Genomic DNA, 14710 nt, shown 5'->3' with positions numbered 1-14710 from the left:
ACGAAAATCCATGGGAAAGTGAGGAGGAAACCGTGTGTTGTTAGTTTCGGTAAAAGACAGCATTTTTTTCAGTGGGTGTGCTGACCTGGCTTTTTTAATAAAAAATAAATAAATAATTTTGAAGTTCTTCTAGAACATCTACATTAAATATTCTCTAACCAATACTACATACAGTTTAGTTAGTTTTATTCCCTCCAATTTTTTTTCAATAATTTTTAATTTTTGAAGTGTTGAGCTACATGTAAAATTTATAATTAAACAAACTACCTAATTTTATTTTTAATGTAGATTTTTTTACAAATAGTTTGGTCAAAATTAATTGAAAAAAATCCTAACTTTATTAAAAAATGATTAATTAATAAACTAAAAAGTTGATGAAAAATATATACAATATTTTTTATATGTAATTTTTTTTTAAATTTTGGTCAAAATTGATTGAAAAGATTCCAACTTTAAGAAAATTGATGAAAAATATACAATACTTTTTATTTTATTTTACAAATATTAGATACATATTCTAAAATAGAATGTTTGGTAGATTTGGAGTAGAAATTATTATCATAACAAGTATTTTAGTTTCAATTATTAGATTTGTTAGATCCAACTATATTTATCACAATTAAAAAATTAATAGAAATATATGTGTAAATTAGTCTAATTTATTTTTATACAAATAATAAATTTAGTGCACACAATAAACTAAAAATGTATCATTATTAATTTATTCTAAAATAGAAAAAATTGCCAATAATTGTGATATTCTAGAAGCCTTTATTCACTATATGGTACTAAGAAAATTCCTCAAGTAAGGAGAGGACTAAGCAAGTGTTCTCTATTTATTTATTTATTTATTATTATTATTTTTGAAAAAGAAGAAGAAAGAAAAAACAATACCAAATTCTCTTATTATAAACACCCAAATGAAAAGAGCTAATATAAAAGGTAGGGTAGGGGATAAATAGTGTGATTGGTTTCAAATGAATTTGTGGCTTTAAACCTGCTCCCCAAGGCTTCTAGAAGGGTTTCCTAGCAAAATTTAAATAAATAAATAAATAAAATGGAAAAAATACTATTTTGACCTCTGTGTTTTTCCCGAATACGTAATCGGCCCCTGTGTTTTGTTAAATAATAATTCAGACCTTGTGTTTTGCAAAATGAATCAAAATAGTACCCAAGACACGATTTTGGTCAAAATATTTTTAATTAAAATATCAATTCTCAAGTTATTAGTGATGCGATGAGTTAAGAAAAATAGAGAAAGTGGTCGAGAAGCTGAGAATGAAAGCTTATATTTGAATTTTTTTTTTACTAAAATTAGATATAAGATATTATTTTAATTTATTTTATAAAATACGATGTCGATGGGCTAAGTTGATATTTTCCAAAACAAAAATGAAAAAAGAGAGACTTTTACTCTCTCTCCCCTAGACTTAAAGAGGACTTGTTGAAAAGTGAAACATTTATTGGGTCCACACAATTTAATATATATATTTTTTAATTTGTTTTTTGTTTGGGTGTGATAAAATTAAAATTTTACACGTAAAGGTTGCAAAAAAAGATCTAATTGGAGATAGAAGTAATGGACCACTCAACCTCAATTTATGGAGTGGAATTTTACACATTTCAATTTCATTACATACAAATTATACTATTTTTTTTATTTTTTTGGTCTTTTCAACTCTTTCTTTCTAGAAGGCCTATCTCTTTCTCTCTTTCTTCAATTAAGTCTTCTAGAAGCTATAACTCATATAATATCAGAGAGAACATATCATATCATTTGCACAATTGTGCCAAATTAATTCACTCTTGAAAATAAATTCCCAAATAAGAAAATAAAAATAATGGAGAGAATATGAGAATTGAAGATGATTGTCTTTACTTTTATGTTTAAAATTATTAACATTGCAAGTGTTTGTGTTATTTTTGTATTACCTAGTTGTGAATATTAAGGTGTTAATTATTGGTTTTGTTATTTTATTATTATTCGAGTTTACTAGATAGTAAGGCGTTCTTTGATGAAAATTTGTCGAGTTCTCGAAAGAATTTTAAGATAAATCATAAAAAAACTTAAGATTGAAATCTCAAAAGAGATTAGCATTTTTCACTAGAGTGATTTCGGTTATGAAGATTGAGTGGGATAAGTGTTATGTTTAAAGAACGAAATATTTTTTTTAACGTTTGTAATTGATTATTATTGAATTCTTAGTTAAAAAATTTCAACTAGATAAGGTCCCATTAAGTAGTTGTTTATAATAGAACAAATGTAGAAATTAGGTGTGTATTTTTCTTAATTGGATTTATATTGGTTAATGTAGTTTCCTCCTAATTATAATTGAATCCAAGTTTTGAACACAAATGAAGTTTCAATTTTATTTTGTTTTATTTTTAAGAGATTATATATATATTTTTTCTATCTTTGATTAAGGTATAAAAATTAAATAATAGCCAATATAAAGAAGAGTAATAATAGAAAAATATTAATGGAGTCAACAAAATATATAACAAGTCACTTTCTCCCAATGTATATAAGTTTTATAGTGTAGAGTGTAATTAAGTATAATATATTTATTATATTTGTCCATATCTAGACATGAGAAGAAATAAAAAAAAAGGTCATATAATTCAAACAAATCATATATGTATATAATAAAAAAAAAATTAAATAAGGGGTATTTGTGTGGAGAAAGTGTATATATAGCTCCACACGTTTACGTGATAAATACATGTGTGAGAAATATATTATATTATATATATATTATGTGAATAGTAATTATCCATAATCACGTGTTTAATAATTATTATGATCATTGTTATCTCTTACTAATTAAATAAATCACGTTTTGGAAATTATTAGAGCGAACTATATATATATATATAGATATATAGGTGTTGATTGATTTTGGACTCATTTTCACCACTTAAACATCACATTCACACACGCTTTCATATACTGTTTGCTTGGCGATTGTGTGATAAAATAAACTCTTTTTTTTTGTGATGAATTTCATGGAAACCATTCTTTTAAAATATATATATATATATATAGAGAACTATACCTACTTAAGTAAAAAAAAGTTTAGAGAGCAAGGAGTGAAACATGATAATAGCTATGTTTGGCCGAGTTTCTACTTTTGTTTTTAGCTTTTCATAAAGAAGCGCTAAAGTTAGCTTCTGTTAAAAGAATTTTTTAAATGTAAAACTTAAAACTCAGTAGTTCCCAACCGATAACAAAAATATTTTGGAGTTTCAGAAGTTCAAAAACAGCTTTTAAAAACCTAGTCAATCAGACAATATATGTATTATATAAGTAATTATTATATAATTATTAATTGATACATGTATATATTATATATATAAATGGATTCAAAGGTTACCGAATAGTAAATAAAAAAAAGGTCATATAATTCAAAATATTAAATAAGGGGCATTTGTGTGGAGAAAGTGTATATATAGCTCCACACGTTTACGTGACAAATACATGTGTGAGAAATATATTATATTATGTGAATAGTAATTATCCATAATCACGTGTTTAATAATTATTATGATCATGGTTATCTCTTACTAATTAAATAGATCACGTTTTGGAAATTATTAGAGTGAACTCATTTATATTCATTTTGGACTCTTTTTCACCACTTAAACATCACATTCACACACGCTTTCATATACTGTTTGCTTGACGATTGTGTGATAAAATAAACTCTCTTTTTTTGTGATGAATTATTAGAGAACTATAGCTAGTTAAGTAAGAAAAAGTTTATAGAGCAAGGAGTGAAACATGCTATATATATATATATATATATAGATGATAATTATTCTTTAAGCTCTACCAGTGGGGCTCCCAGTGTTCTCGGTCTTTGAACAGTTTTGTGCAATTTTTTTTACGACCGTGTATATTGTAACTATTTAGAGCATCGACGCGATTTTTAGAAAATTTTGAATAATTTACAGTACCGAAAACTAGGTTCAAATATGTTGTTGCACACGTGACTAATTTTTTTTTATGCGCGTGGAAAATAATATGTTTGAACTTAGTTTTCGGTATTGTACACTATTCGGAATTTTCTGAAAATTTGTAGAATGCTCTAAACAACTACAATATATACAGTTATAAAAAAATCGTGCCGAAAACTGTTCACGAGTTGAGAACACTGAAAAACTTTATCGGTAGGGCTTAAAATAAAACCGCTATTGGAGAATTCCCCTATATACATGTGTTATATATGAGTAATTATTATATAGTTATTAATTGATATATATATATATATATATATAAATGGATTCAAAGGTTACATGATATTGAAAGAGATATATAGTGATGATAAGGTGTGTTATCTTTCTATAGTGGAATTTTAGGGTACAATCCACGTTTTAACACATGGGTTCTTTCTACTCGAATATATCTATATCTATCTATATATGCAGTCCATTTCCATCTCCTTCGCCCAAAGATTACACTAAACCCACATACACCACAATATTTATATATATATATATACACACATATATATGAATTAATAGGGTGTCAAAAATGATGAGTTTCAAGTTTTCAACTTGATTTCATGGGCACATAGAATATTTGTAGAACATTGCATGCCCTCTAATTTGTATATAAATAAAGATCATCATCATCATCTATTCTTTATCCTTTTGTTTTCCTATTAGCTATCTTTATTATTATTATTATGTATTAATATTAGTATATATAGAATATTTTTAATAAATTTTAAATAATTTGAAAAAAAGAAGTTAAAATAATTGTTTTATAACTTCATTCAAAGAGTAAATTTTCTTTGAATTACTCTAAAATAAAATTACCAAATCATGCATACGCACCTAATTATTATATACAGTGACGTAATATTATTTTTTTAAAATAATAACTTTTAGTTTTAATAAATGTGATTGATTAGGCTAAACTGCCACGTTACTGTGTATAATATTTAAATGCATATTTTAGATACATATATCATTAATTACTGTTATATTATATATAAATATATTTGGAGATTCTACTGTAGGGTCTTCAAAAAGAGCTCCACCGGTGGGGTTTGTGTATTTCCGACCTGTGAATAGTTTATGGCGCAATTTTTTTTATGACTTTCGAATTTATAATATATATTATTTAAACATATATATAATTAAAAAAACTTTATTACCATCCTAGGTACGTAGTTAATAAAAAGAAGAAAATAGAGTGAATTAAAAAGCTTCTCTCTTTATATATATAAATAAATATCATTTATATATATAGATAGTGGTAATAGTAATATATATACTTTCCTTTGTCCATAGAATTCTTTAGTGGGAGGAGACAAGCCTTGCTACAAACATATAATAAAAATATATATCTATGTGCTCTCTCTCTCTCTCTCTCTATATATATATATGTATATCTATATACACTTCAAACTTTTTGGTGTGTTGACATACAAGGAAGGAAAATAGATATTGAACTCTTCATTCACTTTTCTTTAATGATTATATATTTTGGCATATAGACATGCTTTCTTTGATGGCCCAATAAGTTGAGCATGATGATGATATATATTTAGTCAAGCCTATACATGAACACTACACTTTCTCAACAAACAAATACAATATATATATACATATATATTTAGAGATAATTATTAATTAAGTACTAGGAATGGGCTATCATGCAAAGAGAGCATAAATTGAATAACAACATGCCTCCAAATTGTGATCTTCATCTTATGGCCACATAATGAAAACATGAGTATATATAAACAATGGACAATTCTTCTATAGGAGCTTCACTTTAAGCTCTATTAGTAGGGCTCTCAGTGTTTCTCGACCCGTGAACAGTTTTCGGCGTGATTTTTTTTATGACCGTGTATATTGTAGCTATTTAAAGTATCCTGCAAATTTTCAGAAAATTCTGAATAGTTTACAGTACCGAAAACTAGGTTCAAACATGTTGTTTTCCACGCGCATAAAAAAAATTAGTCATGCGTGCAACAACATGTTTGAACCTAGTTTTCGGTACTGTAAACTATTCAGAATTTTCTGAAAATTTGCAGGATGCTCTAAATAGCTATAATATACATGGTCATAAACAAAATCGTGCCGAAAACTGTTTACAGGTTGAGAACACTGAGAGCTTAAAGTAAAGACCTATAAGAGAATTCTCCATAATATATATAATCACATGTTATAAAAAGATGTATATATATATATAGCCTTTTATCATCTTAATTATTGATTAATTAAATCACGTTTTGTATATTACAAGAGTTAGAAGTCCACAAACACAATTATGCTATATAGTTGAATTGGAATAACTCTCTCTATCACCATTCACCATCCACTAAATCATATCCACACACAAATATACACATATATATATATACATATAGTTATGTATGTAGTCTTTTGTGAATTTGGTGGAAACGACCTTTTTTTTATTATGATATATATATATATATATGGGTGCACTCTTAATGGTTACTACTCATAGATGATTACTTAATATTAACCATTGGATTAAGATCAATGATTCATATTTATAGTTGTTAATTAATATTTCTAAAAATAAATTTTGATTTTTTCAAATTTTTGGAAGGATTACCTTATGAAAATGTGTATTTATTATGAAAATATAATATTGTAAACTTTTTCATTTTTCAAATATATGTCAATTTCTAAATATAACTAGTATTTTTCATTGGTTGAAAATACTATTAATTATGGAAAAAAAAACTAAATTCAAAATTAATATTACCTGTTGGTAACTTGCTATACCAAGTCACTGTGTTATCAAATCATTATAATTATTAGTACCCATCTATGAGTAGTAACCATTTAAAACTCTTCCATATATATATAAATAAGGTTATTAGAACTAATTAGTAAGTAAAGATTATTAGTAAGTAAAGATTATGGAAGAAGAAGAGTATAAGAGGTACTGAGTACTGATGTACGGAATATGATTAGAGCACCATAGAGATGTATATATATATATCTTATATCTATATATATATGTGTTATATAAGTAATACATGATAGTGATGATGATATATAAGGTATATATATATATATGTGTGTGTATGATGAGATATATATTGCTTACAATCTAAGTTTTTTACACATGGGTTGTTCTTATATATACACTCGGATTAATAATGCAGTCAACTTCAATCTGCTTCGCCCACCGATCATACAAAATCCACTTTACAAATCTAGCAACTATATCCATATATATATATATATATATATATATATATAGGTTTATATATTTTTAAGTTTTTGTTTTATCTCGTTACTTTTAGATATTGTATTTTATAAAATAATTTAAATAGACTCCTAATTAAACTCGATATTGATCAAAGTTTGTTGAACTAAAATCACATATAATTCACCAAACTATCAACTCAAGACAAAATCACGACTATTCTACCTAGTAACTATGTATTGTTATATTTAATTTTTTTTTCTTTATCAAAATCGGATTTAAGTGTTTATTTGAATTATTTTATAAATTACAGAATCTAAACAGATAATATGATAAAACACAGGATAAAAAAAAATATAATCCTTCTACATATTAATTAAGTGGTAAAAAATGAAAATAATTAATTAAGTGGTAAAAATCAACTTTCAACTTGATTTCAAGGGCACATAGAATATTTTTTATTCGAATGTATATATTAATATATATATATATATATATGTATGTATAATACAGAGAATGTAACAAGTACTATAATTTGAATTTGATTTTCATTGTTATTATTTGTACATGCATTATTAGTTTCCCCATTTGGATAAATAACCAAATTTTTAGTTGTACCGTTAAGCAAAAATTATATAACATTAGTTCATGAATCGACATATTACCATTTATTAATTATTGGCATATCTCAATCTAAAATCCAAATTTAGAAATATATGTAATAATATAAGCCAACAAATCTCCTTCTATCTTTAAAATCAATGCAACATCTAAATTAATTAATAGTAGGTGGGAGCTAGAGAACCAACCTCTTATATATATACATAAGAGAATTCTTTTACAGGAGCTTCTCGATCTTTGAACAGTTTTTGACGCGATTTTTTTTTATGAACGTGTATATTGTAGCTATTTAGAGCATCGACGCGATTTTTAGAAAATTCTGAATAGATTACAGCACCGAAAACTAAGTTCAAACATATTGTTACACGCGTGACTACACATGGAAATCAACATGTTTGAACCTAATTTTCGGTACTGTAAACTATTCAGAATTTTCTGAAAATTTGCAGGATGCTCTAAACAACTACAATATACACAATCATAAAAAAAAATCGAGCCGAAAACTATTCACGAGTCGAAAACAGTAAAAATCCACACCAGTAGAGCTTAAGATGAAGTCCGGAGAATTATCCACTATACATATACACCATGCATAATATGGTTTAATTAATTAATTTCATTAGGTATTTTTTTCATTCTACTTTTTTCCTATCATATATTACTATATTAGGTATAATAGTGATCGTTATTATTAAGTCTTTCTTCTATAATAATTAAATATATAAGCCAAAAAAGGTACAAACATATATCTACTTTCTTTGTTGTTAGAATCTTTTAGTGGGAATCAAGCCTGTCACCAATATATAAAAAAAAAATATCTACTTCCTTTTTATAATAATTATATAGATATTTATATACGTTATTGATCAATTTATTTCTAATAAACTACACTAACTCAAAAATTTAAAATTAATAACAATATATATTTTTTTGACAATTCTTTCATAATATTATATATATATATATGAATCTTAAAGATGTAAATTAAAAAAAATGTAAAATCTTCTTTCACTTTTTCCTTTATTAATTAATATATATTTTGGCAGCATGCAATTTTACTTTTGGCATCATAATTCGAAAACAGAAAATAATAATAATAATAATAATGATGCCCCAACAGCTTAAGCATGATTATGATTTAAGTCAAAACTATATGAACACACTTTCTGAACACGATTCATATATATATATATATATGTTTGTGTATATTTAGATATATACCACTAATTATTAATTAACAAAATGAGATAGAGATTAGGACTTAATAAGAGTAAAAGGGAATCATGCAAAGATCAAAAGCATAATAATAATCAAATTGAATATATATATATATATATATATAGGAAGATGTATCGAAATTGTGATCTTAATAATTTGAACTTATTAATTAAAACATGTATTAGTTACTGATCATAGAACATATAATCATGATGATCAAAAGACACAAGAACGAGACCAAGATAATTCTTTATAAAAAAAAAAAAGTCATCATCATCATCAGTGTTCTACAAACATATATATATATATATGTATATATATATTGATCATTAAAAACGATTGAACCACATATAAATATACTTGGTGGATTATTTAACTTTGTCACTGTTTTTCTCTGTAAAGTATTTTTTCTCTTCATGTTTAAGTCCTTTTCATTAGATTGTCGTTTTGTATCATCAAATGTCGTTTTCCATGATCATCTTATTATTGATTTTTGTGTTTTGCGATATAATGTAATTTTTAAGGAATGTGTTTCGCTCATTATTATTTATTTTTATATGAATATATATATTTAATAAGGATTCTTGTGTGTATGAATTCGATAGTAATTATCAATAAGCACGTGTTTAATTATGATGATTACTAACTAATAAATTAAACACTATAAGTTTTAAAAATTAAATATAGGAGTGAATTTTTTACTAATTTGCCTTGCATCCAAAATGCATATTAATATCAAAACATTTATAAGATTATGTGTCGTTCTATTCATAATCAATTCATTTTGAGATGGATCCGTCAATTTATACATTAACCCTATTAATTTAAGATAATAAAGAAAGAGAAAAAATGAAAAAAAATAAGAGAAAAATAAAAAAAGGAAGAACATATTATGACCAGAACTAAAATGGTATGAGTTACTCATCTCATCTCAACGATCAAGCTAGTTTTATATATGATGAAAAACTAAATATTTTTTTTACTTTCTTCTAAACATAGTTATATATTCGTTCCATGTATTTTTTTTAATACAATCAAAATAATGCGAAATGTACACCAAGAAGAACAGTGATCATTTTAATTTGATTTTTTAGAGGAAATTACATTTTATATGAGTTTTTTTAATAAAGTTTGCAAAAATATGTTTTTTTTTTCAAAAAAAGTTATTCTATGACTTTTTCTAAGAATTTTTACTTTTATGGGTTTAGTTTCCCATATTTTTGTATAAAAGTTGTTTTATGTCATAGTTTTACTTTTAATCAAGTTTCTCATATTTAGTTAGTTAGCAATTGTGTTTCCCATACTCTGTTTTTTTCTTTAATAAATTTTCTCATATAAATTAAGAAAAGTATAATCTTCATATTTTTGCATAATAATAGCATAAAAGTCACATTTATGAAAAATCTCCATCTTAAATTGACATATTTATTAGTGTTTTGGAGTCTCACTCATTCAAATCCCATTATTGAAGCCCAAAGCTAGTTGATGATATCCTAATGGGTTTTCCACATTATATTTGTGGAGATGAGATGCCATGCCAAAGTTTTGAGTTTATTGAAGAATACCACTTTTCTAAAAATATTATAAAAATACCATTTTTTAGTTTGACATTCTTATTATTATACCCACAATTTGGTTTAAAGTTTGAGCCTTTTTTGTATTGTTTCTAAGTAAAATTTATTTCATTATATTTCGTAGGCTCCTTAGAAGTGTCCATTAGTGACGTGTTATGTTCATTGCCATATACATAGGACAAATTTTGTTGTACACTTTTGATTAATTTGTATGTATTTGAAGTATTGTTTTTTTATTTATAATTTTTAAATAAATTATAAATAACTATCCAGTCAATCAACCTTTAAACGATTGGCTCTAATGTGGAACAAAATTCGAACCACCTTATAATGAATATAATTATTGGGATAATTAATGTCAATTTAAATTCCAATGTATTTATGTGTTATTTTTCTTTTTCGTCACCCTAGCTAGCTAGTATATATGTTACTTAGTATATTAAAAAATAACAAGCACTAAAGATTATATATTGTCTAACAATAAAAAGCTTCATTTTAATTTGTTTTGTTGGTGTTGAAATAATTAATAATTGCTTTTGGAGTATAGAAATTATGAAACATTAAATTTATACCAATCATTAATATTTTTAAGGGTCCTTTGGTAAAATTGTCTATTTTTATTAAGAGAAATTAGTAAAAATGACATTTTTTTAAGTGATTTTGCACTTTGACTTGCTTTTAATAATTCTTTGCAAAATGACCTCTATCTAAAATTCGACTAGTTGTTTAAATTTTTCGACTAGTTGTCTAAACTTTTCAACCGACTATTTGAATTTTTCGGCCACCTGCCTAAATTATGAGAGACTATTTTGTAAAGAATTATTAAAACTAGGCTAGAGTGCAAAATAACTTTGAAAAATTGGTCATTTAGCAAAATGACATCTCAAAATTTAGACAGCTAGTCAAAAATTTAGACAGGTGATCGAAAAATTCAAACAGCCAGATGATAATTTTAAACAGCTGGTCGAAAAATTTAGACAACAGGTTGAATTTTAGACAGATGTCATTTTGCAAAAAATTATCAAAAGTAAGTCAGAAAACAAAATCACTTGTCATTTTCACTAATTTTTCTATTTTTTATAACATACATTAATTATTCCTATTATTTTGGTCAATAAAGGTATAAATTGGCCAAGAGCTAGAGAATAATTACTATATTTATTATTAGACCATACATAGAAAGTACAACATAACACGAATCTATAAATAAAATTATATGCATATTTAATTAAAGTTATGCAAGCTTTTATTTTTTTATTTATTCCTTTCTATTGTAGGAAAATAATAAATAAATAACTTTGGGTGATGCTTATACTCTTATATAGTTACAAGCATATGGGAATATATAATGGAATTCCACCAAATAATTCTAATGTTATATTATCTTAATATATTTATTTATTAGTTATTAATAAATTAAAAGTAATAACTTTGTGTAGGAGAATACGTGTACTCAATAGTTATGTCCACTTTTGCAACTTCTTAATCATAATTGATCATACTCCAAAAACACCTTTTCAATTTCAAATATTATTGTTAATAATTGTCAAAGTATATTTATACATAAATATATATTATGTATGATTCCACTATGAGTGGCTACTAATTCTTGCGTTATTTGTAATTGTAAAATATACCAAATTTAGAAGAAAGGATAATTTGATTCCCTTGTATATGATATAATGCAATTTTCATATATGAGCTTCATTTTAAGTTTTATCGGTGGAACTTTCAGTGTTCTTAACTTTTGAAAAGTTTTTGGCACAATTTTTTTTATGACCGTATATATTGTAGTTATTTAGAGCATCAGCGCTATTTTTAGAAAATTCTGAATAATTTACAATATCGAAAACTAGAATCAAACATGTTGTTGCACGCGTGACTATTTTTTTTATGCGGGTGGAAAACAACATGTTTGAACCTAGTTTTTGGTACTGTAAACTATTCGGAATTTTCTGAAAATTTGCAGGATGCTCTAAACAACTACAATATATACGGTCATAAAAAAAATCGTGTCGAAAATTGTTCACGAATCGAAAATACTGAAGAGTCCCACCGGTAGAGTTTATAGTGAAGCCTTTATAGGAGAATTGTCCATAATATACATACCATTATTATAGTGATGATTTTTAATTACTCCTTGTAGCTTCTTTTAGTATTTTCAGTAGATAGAAAAATTGCAATTCTATTTTTTTACATGACAGTGTATAATATAGTTACAAAAGATCTATTATAAATTTTAAAAAAATTCAAGATAATTTAAAATATCGAAATTATTAGAATTCAAACAAACACGGATGCAAAGAATTTAAAATTAGTGGTTTATAATTTTCTTTCCAAAAACCTATGATCCAACCAAACAAAGTTGAAATATTTTTTTGTTTTTAGCACCTATTTAATGGGATATAATTTATGAATAAAAGAGGACAATTTATAATATAAAAATATACCACACTAACATTTACATATGTAAAACATTATCTATTCATTAAATTAATTTTTTTTATCAGTTTATATTATATCTATTTTTATTTTAAATAAAACATACTGATTTAAAAAAAAAAACATAGTTAGATTTAGTATTTAGCTACAAAACTCATAAATATAAAATAAGAAAGGAATCGATGCCATGGCACTCTAATCCTCTTTGGTTAGTCAATGTACCTATCACTAATTAATGTGATATTGATATATTACATGATTTGATGCCACGTGGGATCGAGTTATTTTGTCCACTGTATCTGACGTGGCTCCGAGTCACCTTTATTAATTTTGTTTGTCCTACACACCTACCGAAGATGAGTTCCATAATAATAATAATGGAAAATATTATTTTGACCACCGTGTTTTTTGTTTTGAAAAATTAATTAATTCAATAATTGCATTGCATGGCCTTTATTAACGTTTCTCCACCTCACATCGACGTGTTCCTCTCTTATTTATATAATTCAGACTTTTATTATTGATCTTTTCTTCTTTAGACATGTCCTCCAATCAATGTTCGACACGTGGCCAGTATCACGTGACCATGACTTCCTAAGATGACTCTCTTGTCTCCATGCCACGTATTATTCGAAAGTCCAACGAATGAAATAAGAAAATATATATAAAAAAGAAATTAATTTAAAATATTTAAAGAAATGAATATTGTTAATGTAAATGATATACTTTATGGCAAATATATATATAAAAAATTGGTCTCTTTTATGTATTCTTTATGTTTTAAAAGAAATTTGATTTTAATACATCCATTCAAAAAGAATCTTTTGTGTTTTCAACTTGTAAATAGTTTTCGGCGCGATTTTTTTACGACCGTGTATATTGTAGTTATTTAGAGAATTCTGCAAATTTTCAGAAAATTACGAATAATTTACGGTGTCGAAAACTAGTTTGAAAACAGATTGTTGCACGCGTAACTAATTTTTTTATGCGCGTAGAAAATAACATGTTTGAATCTAGTTTCAGCACTGTAAATCATTCAAAATTTTCTGAAAATTTGCAAGATGATTTAAATAACTAAAATAAACACGATCTTAAAAAAATTCGACCCAAAAATTATTTACGAGTCGAAAATACAAAAAAATTTCACATGTCGAACTCTTTTTGAAACCCTTACTACAGAATAATCCTATAAATGGATCATATTTAATCACAAATTATGAACTTTTTAATATTCTTTACAAAATAACTTATTAATAATTCTTTAATGATCACATCGGCCACTTTACAATGTCTCCCACTAATTAAATTAGCTCATTTTTCATACTAATTAAGAAATAAAACAACAATTGACAAAAACGAAAACACATGTACTTTTTTAAGGGAAAAAAAAAATCAAAATGTAATCTTTATCATAACCATTCACTTCATCTGCTCAGATTAAATCATATCCAAAAAAGAAAAGATTTCATTTTTTTTTCTTTGCTGAAACAAAACAGAAAATTGGTAGCTGGAACTTGAGTTTCATTTCACATGAAAAATGAAAAATGAAAAAGAAAGAAAGAGTAATACAGTACGTGACAGTGCATAACACATCACAATACAGTAAATGTTTGAGTTTGACACGATACCCGAGGCACTCATATATATATATATGTAT

The sequence above is a fragment of the Humulus lupulus genome, chromosome 6 (assembly GCF_963169125.1).
Source record: "Humulus lupulus chromosome 6, drHumLupu1.1, whole genome shotgun sequence".
Taxonomy (NCBI): domain Eukaryota; kingdom Viridiplantae; phylum Streptophyta; class Magnoliopsida; order Rosales; family Cannabaceae; genus Humulus; species Humulus lupulus.
The sequence above is the reverse complement of the archived record's forward strand: the minus strand, read 5'-3'. Positions refer to the sequence as shown.